Source organism: Carettochelys insculpta, chromosome 1, assembly GCF_033958435.1.
Source record: "Carettochelys insculpta isolate YL-2023 chromosome 1, ASM3395843v1, whole genome shotgun sequence".
Taxonomy (NCBI): domain Eukaryota; kingdom Metazoa; phylum Chordata; order Testudines; family Carettochelyidae; genus Carettochelys; species Carettochelys insculpta.
Window position 1 is genome coordinate 291,086,433 of NC_134137.1, and position 13,371 is coordinate 291,099,803.

Sequence of the window (13,371 nt, forward strand, 5' to 3'; positions counted from 1 at the left end):
CACATACATCCTTAAGTGTTTTGCTGAACAGAAAAACCTCAGTGTGTGCTTAAATTCCTTGCTGACTTCAGGGCCTACAGAGCTCTTACAAAATATGAGAAGTCATTCAGCCTGTTCCCCATAGTAGAAACTCCAGTGAAAGTTAGCAGAAGTAGCACTACCTGTCCTTATGTGAATCTAGATACTGTGCCAATTTTCGTAGGTCAGGTCTACACCAGGACATTAGGTTGAATTTAGCAGACTTGGGTCGAATTTTTTAGCAATCAGTCCATGCTTCAGGTCCATTCCACCGACTTAAAGGGCTCCTATAGTCAACTTGGTATTCTTGCTTTTCACAAGGAATAACATCAAATTTGACTTTGGTTGACTTTAGGTAGTGCAGACAGAGAATTGTGAAATTCAACAATCTTGGCCTCCTGGAGGTGTCCAACTGTGCCCCAGTGTGAGCACTCTAGTCATCACTTTCAGCTCCACTGCTCTCCAGGTATGCAGAAAATGGCACAGGTAGTTTGAATTTCATTTCCTTTTTGGCCAACGTGGTGAGCAGAGCAGGCTGCGCACCTCAGCAGCACATCTGGCCATGAACTCCCAGGGTTGTATACAACCTCCAGGATGGAGCGTGCAGCAGATCCAGGATTTTGTTGGCATGCGCGGGGATGAAGTTGTGCTGGCAGAACTACAAAGCAGCAGAAGAAATGCAGACATCCATGCCAACATCTAACAAGGCATGGTGGGAAAATGATACACCAGGGCACCCAGCAGAACTGCATTAAAATAAAGGAGCTCAGGCAGGTGTACCAGAAAACAAAGGAAGCAAATGAACATTCTGGGTCATTGCCACAAACATGCTGCTTCTATTAACAACTGCATAAGATTCTAGAAAGGACCCAACCACAGCACCCAATCAATCCCTGGATACCTCCAAAGAGATTCCTCAGGCAGCCTCCATCAACAGCGGGGGAGACATGGTAGATAAGGAAGAGGAGAAGGATGACAATGGTGGGCAAATGGAGCAGCTGATCTCACTGACATCCAGGAACTTTAGTACACTTTAGATCTCATCCACTCCTCCCAGGCTGTTTCACTGCCATCTCTGATGTTGGGGAGGGCACCTCTGGTGAGTTCTCATTTTTAAACATGCTACCAGTGGGTTACAGCAATTGGGCATGAGCAGTGGCAGGCGCTGCACCTACACAGCCCAGGCCCCTCCCGAACAACTTCTAACGTGTCAGGATGGAGCAGCAATCCTCCCTGGAGATCTCCAAAAAGCTCTCAGAGAGGTACTCTTTATCCATCTCACCAGGTTTCTGTGGTGGCCTGCTTTATTCTGACCTCCACGACAGGACCCCTTTCCTCACCACCCCAGCAGTAAGTAACTGGGCATCACTGCACCACAGAGCAGTGCAGCATACTGACCAGCCTTCTAGCCACATTCAGTCAGCATCTGTTCCTTATCAATGTGTGCTATTCTAAGGAGGCTAATATCTCGCATTGCAAGCTGGAGGAAGCAAGGGAAAGCATACGTAACTTGAGGGCTCTAAGCTATGATAGCACAAGCAATGCTGCCATGCCTGGACCACCCCTCTGCCTTCCTTCCCTGAGCTCCTGGGGGAAGGGAACTTTTATTATCCCAGCCAAGGAGGGAGAGGGAAGAATGTGGCAATTGTGACAGCCACACAGCCCCAACAGGGCTGGAGAATGCCGGGCAGTAATCAGGAAAGTGAAAGCCCAATTGGAACTGCAACTGGCAAGGGATGTGAAGAGTAACAAGAAGGGTTTCTATAGGCATGTTAACAATAAACAAGTTATCAGAGAAGGCGTGGGGCCATTACTGGATGAGGGAGGTAACCTAGTGACAGATGATGCAGGAAAAGCTGAAGTACTCAATGCTTTTTTTGCTTCAGTCTTCACGGACAAAGTCAACTTCCACATGACGGTCCTAGACAATGAAGTATGGGAAGGTGGAGGGCAGCCATCTGTGGGGAAGGAACAAGTTCTGAGCTATCTAGAAAAACTAGATGTTCACAAGTCCATGGGTCTAGATTTAACACACCAGAGGGTACTAAGGCAATTGGCAGAGGTCATTGCCGAACCTTTGGCCATTATCCTTGAAGACTCTTAGCAATCAGGAGAGATCCTGGTTGACTGGAAAAAGGCAAACGTAGTGCTCATCTTTAAAAAAGGAAAGAAGGACAATCCAGGGAACTATAGACAGGTCAGCCTTACCTCAATCCCTGGGAAAATAAAGGGAACGATCCTCAACGAATCCATTGTGGAGTACTTGGAAGAGGGGAAAGTGATCAGAAGTAGCCAACATACTTCACCAGTCCTGCCTGACCAATCTGATTAGCTTCTATGACGAGGTAACAAGCTCTGTGTACATGGGGAAGTCAGTGGATGTGATATACCTTGACTTCAGCAAGGCTTTTGATACGGTCTCCCACAACATTCTTGTCCACAAGGAAGGAAATATGGATTGGATCTTTGGACTATAAGATGGATAGAAAGCTGTCTTGGGGATTGGGCCCAACGGGTAGTGGTCAATGGCTCAATATCTTGATGGTGGTCAGTTCCAAGCGGAGGGTCGCAAGGCTCAGCTCTGAGGCCAGTGTTGTTCAACATCTTTATTAATGACCAGGATGAGGGATTGGATTGCACCGTCCTCATCCAGCAAGTTTGCGGATGACACAAAACTAGGGGGACAGGTAGATTTGTTGGAGGGTAGAGAGAGAATTCAGAGGGACCTGGATAAATTGGAGGACTGGGCCAAAAGAATCTGATGCAGTTCAACAAGGAGAAGTGTAGAGTCCTGCGCCTATGGCAGAAGAATCCCAAGCATTGTTACAGGGACTGACTGGCTCAGCACCAGTACGATCGAAAGGGACCTAGGGGTTATGGTCAACGAAAGGCTGGATATGAGTAACCAGTGTGCCCTTGTAGCCAAGAAGGATAATGGCATACTAGGGTGCATTAGGAGGAGCATTTTGAGCAGATCTAGAGAAGTAGTTATTCCCCTCTATTCGGCACTGGTGAGGCCACATCTGGAATATTGTGTCCAGTTTTGATCCCCCTAGTATAAAAAGGATGTGGATTTGCTGGAGCAGCTTCAGCGGAGGGCAACAAAAATGATTAAGGGGCTGGAGCACGAGACCTATGAGGATAGGCTGAGGGATTTGGGCTTGTTTAGTTTACAGAAGAGAAGACGTAGGGGTGATTTAATAGCAGCCTTCAACTTCCTGAAGGGGAGCTCTAAAGAGGAGGGTGAGAAACTGTTCTCAGTGGTGTCAGATGGCAGAACAAGGAGTAATGGTCTGAAGTTGAAGAGGGAGAGGAGTAGGTTAGATATTAGGAAAAACTACTTCACCAGGAGGGTGGTGAAGCATTGGAATGCGTTGCCTAGAGAGGTGGTGGATTCTCCATCCCTCGAGGTTTTTAGGTCCTGGCTGGACAAGGTCCTGGCTGGGATGACTTAGTGGGAGCTGATTCTGCTTGAAGCAGGGGGCTGGACTAGATGACCTTCTGAGGTCCCTTCCAGCCCCATGATTCTGCAACTCTGTGAATAGCTCAAGATGCACTGCCATGCCTTGCTTCCCCCACCCCCACCTCCTTGGGATTCTGAGGCAAGGGAAACTTTCAATGTCCCAACCCAGGGAGTGGGGAGGGAAGCACATAGCAATTGCAACTGCCACAGCCCCAAAAGCCACTGTGCTCCCCCACCCCCAAAGCATGTGCAGCTGCAGAAACTGTTTTTGGAATCCATGGTCCCACACGTAGCTAGAAAGCATGTCACAATCCATGCCTTTCCATGACTGGAAGCGAACTGAGCAAAGCAGGTCCCTTTAGATCTCTATGTAGTACCTGCTGCATAGAGGATGCTTAAAAGCCAAAATTTGTCCTTGTACATAACACATCTCTATTGTTTCCTTCAGAAGCTCTTTTGTGAAATTACTTTTGTGTGATGTAAAACTTATCTACAGTAAATGTGTCTCCCTAAAGTCAGGCCTTCACTCATGTTTTGTTGCAGTGTGCACAACAACAAGCTCTTTGATGACCACACCTAACTCCTGCCCCCCTCAGCTGTTGGACTGGTGCAGATCTGAAGGAGAAAATGAACACATGAAGGTAGGTTCCTATAGCATATGTAAGCCATCCTCATGGACAGGGAACCGTTAAATGCATGGAGAAGAACCACGCTGGAGGGGAGGAAGGTGAATCAGGAGGAGTGGAGAGTGCTCGGAGAGCATGAAGTCTGGGCCCAGGAGAGGCTGAAGCTCATGGTGCAGCAAGCAGAGCTCCTAAGGTGCCTGGTAGAGGAGCACATATCCCCAGGGCAGGCCATGCTGAACCACTTGCCCCTCTCACCATGTTCCATGCCCTGCCCTGGTGACCCAGAATGCGGGAGAAGCAAGAGTCAAGGGCAGCCTTGCATTCAACACCTAGGGACGTTTCTCAGTGTGGAAGGCTGACATAGCTCCACCTGTGATTGCAAAACACCTCTTGCCCTTGCTTACCTGCATCCAAAGCCCCTGCCATGAACTCCTTCACTGTGGGCTTCATTTTGTCCCTCAAATAAAAATGCATAACCTCTCAAAACAATGTATTTATGGCTTGTGTTGCACAAGGTGGGTGTGGGAGGATTACAGGGTTTATAGGCCAGCTGACATCATACGGGGATACCCCTTAAGCACAACAGACAAAACTGTCATGCTGCTGTCTGATTGCTCATGAAACTGTTTTTCAAAGCCTCCCCAGTTTGCAGTGTCCCTCACTGGGCTCTCCTTATTGATTAACCTGGTGTCTGGCTGCTCATACTCAGTAGCCAAGTGTTCTACCTCAGCCCTTCAGCCTGGCATGAAAATTTCCCCTTGCTCTCACCTGAGTTATGTAGCACATAGCAGGCTGCCACCATGAAGGGAATGTTGTTTTTGCTGAGGTCTATCCAAGTTAGGAAGCTCCTGAACCTAGCCTTTAAATGGACAAATACACATTCTAATATCCCTCTGCACTTGCTCAGCCTTTAGTTGAACTGCTCCTTGCCTGTGTATGGCTTCATAAGCCAAAGGAGCAAGGGGCAAGTTGGATCTCCCAAGATCACTGTGGACATCTCCACATCTCCAGTGGTAATTTTCTGGTCTGGAAAGAAAGTTCCTTTCTGCAGCTTTCTGAACAGACCAGAGTTCCCCAATAGATGTGCTTCATGCACCTTTCCTGACCATCCCACCATGATGTTGGTGAAACGACCCTTGTGATCCATCAATGCCTGCAACACTATGGAAAAGTACCCCTTCTGGGTTATGTACTCTGTGGCAAGACTGTCTGGTGCCAAGACAGGGATGTGTGTTCCATCTATCGCTCTGCCAGTTATGGAACCCCCTAGCAGTAAAACCATCCACTATGTCCTCCACATATCCCAAAGCCCCTGTCTTTCACAGCAGAAAGGTATTGATTGCTTTGGCTACCTAGATGGCAGCAACCCCCACTGTAGATTAGCCCATTACAAATTGATTGCCCACTGACTGGTACAGTCTGGCATTGCAAGCTACCAAAGAGCTACTGTCACTTGCTTCTGAACAGTCAGAGCAGGTCTCACTCTGGTATTGCTGCATCTCAGGGTAGTGGAAAGCAACTTGCAAAGTTCCACGAAAGTGGACTTATGCAAGCGGAAGTTTTGTAGTCACTGCTGATTATCTCATACCTGCCGAGCAATGTAGTCCCACCAAGCTGAGCTTGTTTCATGGAATGAGAACCAGTGTTGCACTGTGTATAAAGCACTACTTGCAGCCATCACCTCCCCGTTCCTCCTCTCTAGTGTTTCAAATCTGTGTACTTCGATGTCCTCAGAGTCCTCATTGCTCTGACAGCTGCTTAGGCTCTGCACATACACCAGCACAATGTGTGAGGTGCTCATCATACTTGCCACCACAGTCTGAAGATCCACAGGGTCCATGTTAGCCTTCCAATGGCACCTGCATCAGTACCCAGTAAAAAGGGGCATGAAAACACTTTTTGCCATTGCTTTCCAAAGGGGAGGGGGGAGGAGATAAGTGCACTATAGGAAGCTTACAAAACACATGCAGAATCACCCATGGTGTTTTGTTATCCAGCCAGCCACTGGGATCTTAACCCACAATACTAGGGGGCAACAGGAAACGTGGGATAGGTACCCACAGTGCATTGCTGACAAAGTTGAAGCTGCTCACCTTACTGGGGATGCACTCCATCGACTTCAAGTGCTGGTGTGGAGACACACTCTCAACTGTACAAAAATGGGTGCTAAAAAAATCAACCTTAACAAATTTGACCTGATCTCCTAGTATAGAGATACGCCTAGTCTAGCCTTAAGAGTGTAAGAAGGTGCTGCAATGCTGTATAAAAGCCATGCATTAATTACAATCTACTGTATTCAGAGCCCAGTCCAATTTTCATATTGCTAGCCGAAAACAATACAATAAAATGATAAACCTTAAACAACCTATGAGAAGTGTTGCTTTATAATACTATTGCTAAACATACTGAAATCACTAGTTCAACATTACTTCACAAATTTGGTTAGGACTTATGTTATTAGAAAAATGAGTTGTGTTTGCTGGGATGTCAGCCAGTGAACAGCACACAAGAAAGCTATTTGCCAGTACCAGTGCCCTGGTCAAGCTTCAAGAAACTGGTATGTGACACACAACAAGTTTAGAAGTAAGAGCAGAAACAGCTAATGGCAGCCATTCATTACTAGCCCTGATTACAGTCTACTTTTAAGTCTCTATAGCTACATCTACACGTGAATGCTACATCGAAATAGCTTATTTCGATGTAGCGACATCGAAATAAGCTATTTTGATGAATAACATCTACACGTCCTCCAGGGCTGGTGCCATCGACGTTCAACATCGATGTCGGGAAGCACCACATCGAAATAGGCGCTGCGAGGGAACGTCTACACGCCAAAGTAGCACACATCGAAATAAGGGTGCCAGGCACAGCTGCAGACAGGGTCACAGGACGGACTCAACAGCAAGCCGCTCCCTTAAAGGGCCCCTCCCAGACACAGTTGCACTAAACAGCACAAGATCCACAGAGCCGACAACTGGTTGCAGACCCTGTGCCTGCAGCATGGATCCCCAGCTGCAGCAGCAGCAGCCAGAAGCCCTGGGCTAAGGGCTGCTGCACACGGTGACCATAGAGCCCCGCAGGGGCTGGAGAGAGCGTCTCTCAACCCCTCAGCTGATGGCCGCCATGGCGGACCCCGCTATTTCGATGTTGCGGGACGCGGATCGGCTACACGTGCCCTACTTCGACGTTCAATGTCGAAGTAGGGCACTATTCCCATCTCCTCATGAGGACAGCGACTTCGACGTCTCACCGCCTTATGTCGACTTCAACTTCGAAATAGTGCTCGCCACGTGTAGACGTGGCGGGCGCTATTTCGAAGTTGGCGTGGCTACTTCGAAGTAGCCGGCACGTGTAGACGCGGCTTATATAGTCCAAAGTGCATTAGTGTTGCAGCAAGTTTAGATACCAGAGAGTTAGAAATTACATTGAAATCACAATGTAGTGCAATTAAGGATAAGAGAACTGGCTCTGAATTTTAGAACAAAAAGATGCATAAAACAAATTAGTCTTGCTTCTCCAAACTTATTATTTTTGAGAGGTTAATCACTCACTCTACACTTAAATTTGCATTTCTAAAGATCCCATTATTATAATGCTGATTCTGCTTAAAATTATTAGCTGAACACCTCTGGAGACATGCATTTTATAAAAACTTGCTGTCACCCAGCTCAGTTATAAGATTAATTTAAATGAACCACACTTATAGTTTCTCACTTGCCACATATAAAAGTGACATTTTAGATATGCACATCAACAGAGAGCTTAAAAAACAGGCATGCTTCAGAACTAGCCAAATTATCAAAATTATACATAAAGAAATCAGTCCAGAAGTATTCTTACCTGGCAGCACCTTTTTAAATAATATTATTAAACAAGCAAATTGTTCCTTTATTGAATTATCAGTGATGATGTATTGCATAGTATAAGCGAGATAGTCATTTATACTCACAAAAGGTAGAAAGTGTGCAAAAGTGACTTGTAGTATGATTTATAAGCCAACCAGTGCACTCACATACTACCGCACATATACATTCTTTCACTGGTGCTAGACTGTGGATACAGGATCCTCCACATAAATTTGAAAATATAGACTCTAAAGATCACCAAGAACAAAACCTTCTATGATATAACTTCTACAAACAAAAATTTTTATGATTCTGTATTTTATATGCCCTTTGTCAACTCCTATCAGCAGTTCTTAACAAGGGAGTTACCCGACTTTTGGAATGCTTCACACATGGATGCAAGTTATATCTAATAAGAATTGGAGTGGGAAGTGCAAGAAGACGATCTTCAATGTAAGGCCTCCCATAATCCAGTGGCCTGAAAGAAATAGTTTTGTCACAAAAGCTATGTCTACGCTAGAGTGCTACTTCAAAAGAGCGTCTTTCAAAAGAGAGTGATCAAAGGACGCTCTTTTGATGCGTAGCATCTACACACGGGCTGGGGCCCCGCAGCATGTCGAAAGGGGATGCCCAGGACGTCAAAGGAAAGCATCTACACTTACTAACGGCCTCTTTCGAAAGAAAGGCCAGGAAAGGCTGCAAAGGGGGTTGCAGAGTGGACAAGCCCGTCCGGTGCAACAGTAAGCCACTCCTTTAAAGGGCCATTCCCAAACACACTCGGCCTGCGCAGCACAAGGCCTGTGGAGTTGACACAAGCCCCAAAGACACAGTGCCCACAGGGAAAGACCATGGAGCAGCAGCAGCTCAACACCCTGCTGGCTGCCACCAGTGGAGCGGGCGCCTTGCTAGCCGCAGCCCCAGTTGCTGCCCAGCAGGTCCTGGCAGGGGAGCCCCTACCCTCAGGGGCAGAAGGGGATGCCCCAGACCATTGGGTCCTCCTGCCCCCCTCCTCCCACACCGCGTGCTCCACTGGCTCTGGAGCTACCCCACCAGCTTCGAGTGGTGGGAGCAACTGGCCATGGGGGAATGGGATGATGGACAGCGGCTCCAGAATTTCCAGATGCAGCAGCAGACATTCCTGGAGATCCGCCAGTGGCTGACCCCTGCCCTGAGACACCAGGGCTACGTCTACACGTGCACCCAACTTCGAAATAGCTTATTTCGATGAATAGCGTCTACACGTCCTCCAGGGCTGGCAACGTCGATGTTCAACTTCGACGTTGCTCAGCCCAACATCGAAATAGGCACAACGAGGGAACGTCTACACGGCAAAGTAGCACACATCGAAATAAGGGAGCCAGGCACAGCTGCAGACAGGGTCACGGGGCGGACTCAACAGCAAGCCGCTCCCTTAAAGGGCCCCTCCCAGACACACTTTCATTAAACAGTGCAAGATACACAGAGCCAACAACTAGTTGCAGACCCTGTATATGCAGCACGGACCCCCAGCTGCAGCAGCAGCAGCCAGAAGCCCTGGGCTAAGGGCTGCTGCCCACGGTGACCACAGAGCCCCGCAAGGGCTGGAGAGAGAGTATCTCGAAACCCCCCAGCTGATGGCCGCCATGGAGGACCCTGCTATTTCGATTTTGCGGGACGCGGATCGTCTACATGTCCCTACTTCGATGTTGAACGTCGAAGTAGGGCGCTATTCCCATCCGCTCATGGGGTTAGCGACTTCGACGTCTCGCCGCCTAACGTCGATTTCAACTTCGAAATAGCGCCCAACACGTGTAGACGTGACGGGCGCTATTTCGAAGTTACTGCCGCTACTTCGAAGTAGCGTGCACGTGTAGACGCAGCCCAGGACACCCAGATGCAGTGCGCCCTCCCAGTCGAGAAGAGAGTCACAATGGCTGTCTGGAAGCTGGCCACTCCAGACAGCTACCGCTCCGTGGGACACCAATTTGGTGTGGACAAGGCCACAGTTGGGGCCATCGTGATGGAGGTGAGGACTGGGCACACACCTACTGGGGGTGGGAGCCCAGGGTGGAGGTCGGGGTGGTGCCGGGGGTTGGGGGGGCAGGTACAGCCCACACACCCTCACAGGTGCCTATGTCCCCTCCCCACAGGTGGTCCACACACTGAATGCCATGCTCCTCCAGAGGGTCGCCGCATCGGGGACCTGGATGTGGCCATCGCAGGCTTCAGCACACTGGGGTTTCCAAACTGCTTTGTGGCCCTTGACAGGAACCCCAGACCTATCCGCACCCCGGAGCACAGCGGGAGGCAACTCATGAACTGGAAGGGCTACCATTCCGTGCTCCTTCAGGCCATGGTGGACAGCTAGAGCCGGTTCCAGGACATATGTGTGGGCTGCCCCGGCTGCATCCACGATGCACGGGTCTTCTGGAAGTTGGGCCTGTGCCGCTGGCTGGAAGAGGGGACCTACATCCCCTAGAAGGAGCTCACACTGGGGACACCACCGGCCTCTCTGCCTGGTGGCCGACGCTGCATATCCGCTCCAGCCCTGGCTCATATGGCGCTATACAGGCCACCTCACCCCCAGCCAGGAGCACTTCACTAGCCAGCTTAACCATGCCTGCCAGGTGGCTGAGCACACCTTCAGCTGTTTGAAGGGGCAGTGGTGCTGCCTCCTCGCTGGCCTGTACGTGGGCATCCTCCATGTCCCCCAGGTCGTGGGCGCCTGCTGCACACTCCACAGTATCGTGGAGAATAAGAGGGAGGCCTTCATGCAGGGGTGGGTGGTCGAGGCTGGCACAGGCTACCCCCAGCCAGCTGCCGACCCCAGCCACCAGGACTGGATCTGCATCTGGGAGGCTCTGCACTGGTACTTCGACCAGAGTCCCCAGTGAGCACCGCCCCTGCCACTCCTGGAGGGCCTCTCATACACTTCCCCCAACCTCCCACACACTGCGCCCCCCCACCCCGCTCCCCCAAGCAAGCACAAAGCTCACAGGGGTTTTGGAAAAATTACATGGTGTAATGTCAGCGGCTAAAACTGTGTGGGTATTATCTATTGCAAAACATAACAGAGCAACCAGCTATGTACAGTGGGAGGCAACTATTTACAGTAAGGGAGGGACCTAAGTGGCCTGCTCGGTGGGCCATCACTCCATGGCAGGGGTGGAGGGGCACTGATGTATGCCGGCCCCGGGTCCCACGCGCTCCCCCATATGGGGTCCCCAGAGGGGCTGGGTGGGGTCGGGGAGTACAGGGAGGTAGGGCCAGGGATCGGCCTTGGGCCAGTGGTCCAGGCCAGTGGGGTCCTCCCCCAGGGGGCTGGCAGTTGGGGCCACAGTGGGAGGGGCAGCAGGTGAGGCAGCTGGTGGGGCGGCAGGGGGGCAGTGGTCATGGCAGCAGCGGGAGGCAGCAGGTGGGGGCACCTGGACCAGAAGCTCTCAGCAGGAGGCTGCAACGTCCCGGAAGGTGCCCATAAACTCCCCTCAGGCTGCCCGGTGCCAGGCGGCCTCCCCCTTCTCGAACCAGAGCCAGTGCTCAGCCAGCTCCACTTGGCGCCGGATGGAGACAGTGAGGTGGGGGTCCTCCACTGATCACCTCTGGCTCAGCCATGACTGGGCCTGTCCTGCTGCTGGAGATGGCTCCAGCCAGTTGCTGTCCCTCACCTCCGGGGAACTATCCAGGACCACCAACAGGGAGATGCTTGCCCAGCCCTTGGATGGTGTGGATGCAGAGAGAGGGGAAAGAGAGGAACCGGATGTGAGTACCAACCCCGCCCCATGGCTCACGCCCCCCATCCCCCAGTGGGCACCAGGTCCCCATCCCCCATCCCTCGTCCATGGGTGTGGTAGCCCTGTGGGTGGCCCCTTTGTGAGGTCCACCTACACATGGCGCTGTCCACAGGACTGGGTGCTGGCAAGCAGTGGCAGCTGTGCCACTGTCCCGGGGCCATGATCTGGCTGGGCCCTGGCAGGCCAGGGTCTGCCAGGATTGTGGGGTAGCCCTGTTCGTGTACGGTGCCTCCACCCCATGATCGAGGGTGTGTGCCCTGTTGGGTACGTACCTGAGGGTCCACCGCCAAGGTTGGGGGATAGCTGTCTGGCTGATGCCCAGTTGGAGGTGCAGGAGGGGAGATTGATGGCCAGCTCCCCCTCCTTGCTGGACCTCTCTGTTGCCTCAGTGCCCAGGTCCATCTCTGGCCCTGGTGGTGTGGGGCTGGCCGATGGTCGCAGCTCCTGCTCCTCAACTGGCTGGGGCTCCTCAAACACATTGTCAAGAACGGCAGGTGGGGAGGAGGTGTCCCAGAGCCCCAGGATTTCCCTGAGCTCCTGGAAATAGGGGCAAGCTGGAGGAAGGGGTGGGTATGACCTGCTGGCCAACTCCTGAGCCTGGGCATAACCCTGCCGCAACTCCTTCACCTTACCCCTGAAATGGTCAGGAAAGCAGGCCGTCTGACCCCAGGCAGTCAGGCCCTCAGCTAGCTGGGCAAAGGTGGACACATTCCTGCACTTGCTCCCCATGACCTGGAGCAGCACCTCCTCGTTTCAGAGCTCCAGCAGGTCCTGGAGCTCAGCCTCACTCCAGCAGGGACCGTGCTTCTTGCCCCCTGTCTGGACCCTTGAGAACCCTGGGGTCAGTCGGGGGAGAGCGGGGTGGGCCCTGGGACTGCTCCCGTGCCTGACTGCTCTAAATCTCCAGTGCAGGGCTGCTGGGAGTTGCTCTGAGGCATGCAGCCGCACCGCATGTAATGGATGCTGCCTGCATGCTCTCAGCTTCCTGCCACGGGGTTTTCTGGTCCATGTGGCTTTAAGAGCCACTGTGTGCACAGGCCGTAAAGCACCGCAGGGGCTGGGCAGCACATCTCCACATCCCAGTTGATTGCCACCATGGTGGACCCTGCTCTTTCGAAGTAGCGGGACACAGAGCATTTACGCGCGTCCTTTTGCAAAGTAAGATGTCGAAGTAGCGCCTTCTTCCTATTTTCTGGCTGGAATAGTGGTTTCAACTTCTGCAGTGCCTAATGTCAATTTCAACTTTGAAGTAGCGCAGGGCATGTATAGACATGACGCACGCTACTTCGACGTGGTGCCCTCTCTTTCGGCGTAGCAGGCTAGCATAGACACGGCTACAGAGAGATCAGTCAAAAGTCTGAATCCCATGACATTTAGTAATTTAAGATGTATTTCCTGTTTAATGAGGCAAACTTCTCCACAACTATAAGGGTGGCTGCACCCTGGAAGTCTCAACTGCTGGGCACAGGCAAACAAAGTCCTCAGCAACTAACTCCAAGAACTAATACACAGCGCTTTAAGCAAGCCTTGGAACTCTTCTACTGATGATGGTAAGAATTTTCAAACTACCTATGGGCATTAAGCACCCATGTCAAACTGAAAGTGAGAGTTAGACACCACTCCCTGAGGCTCTTCAAAAAATTCCACCT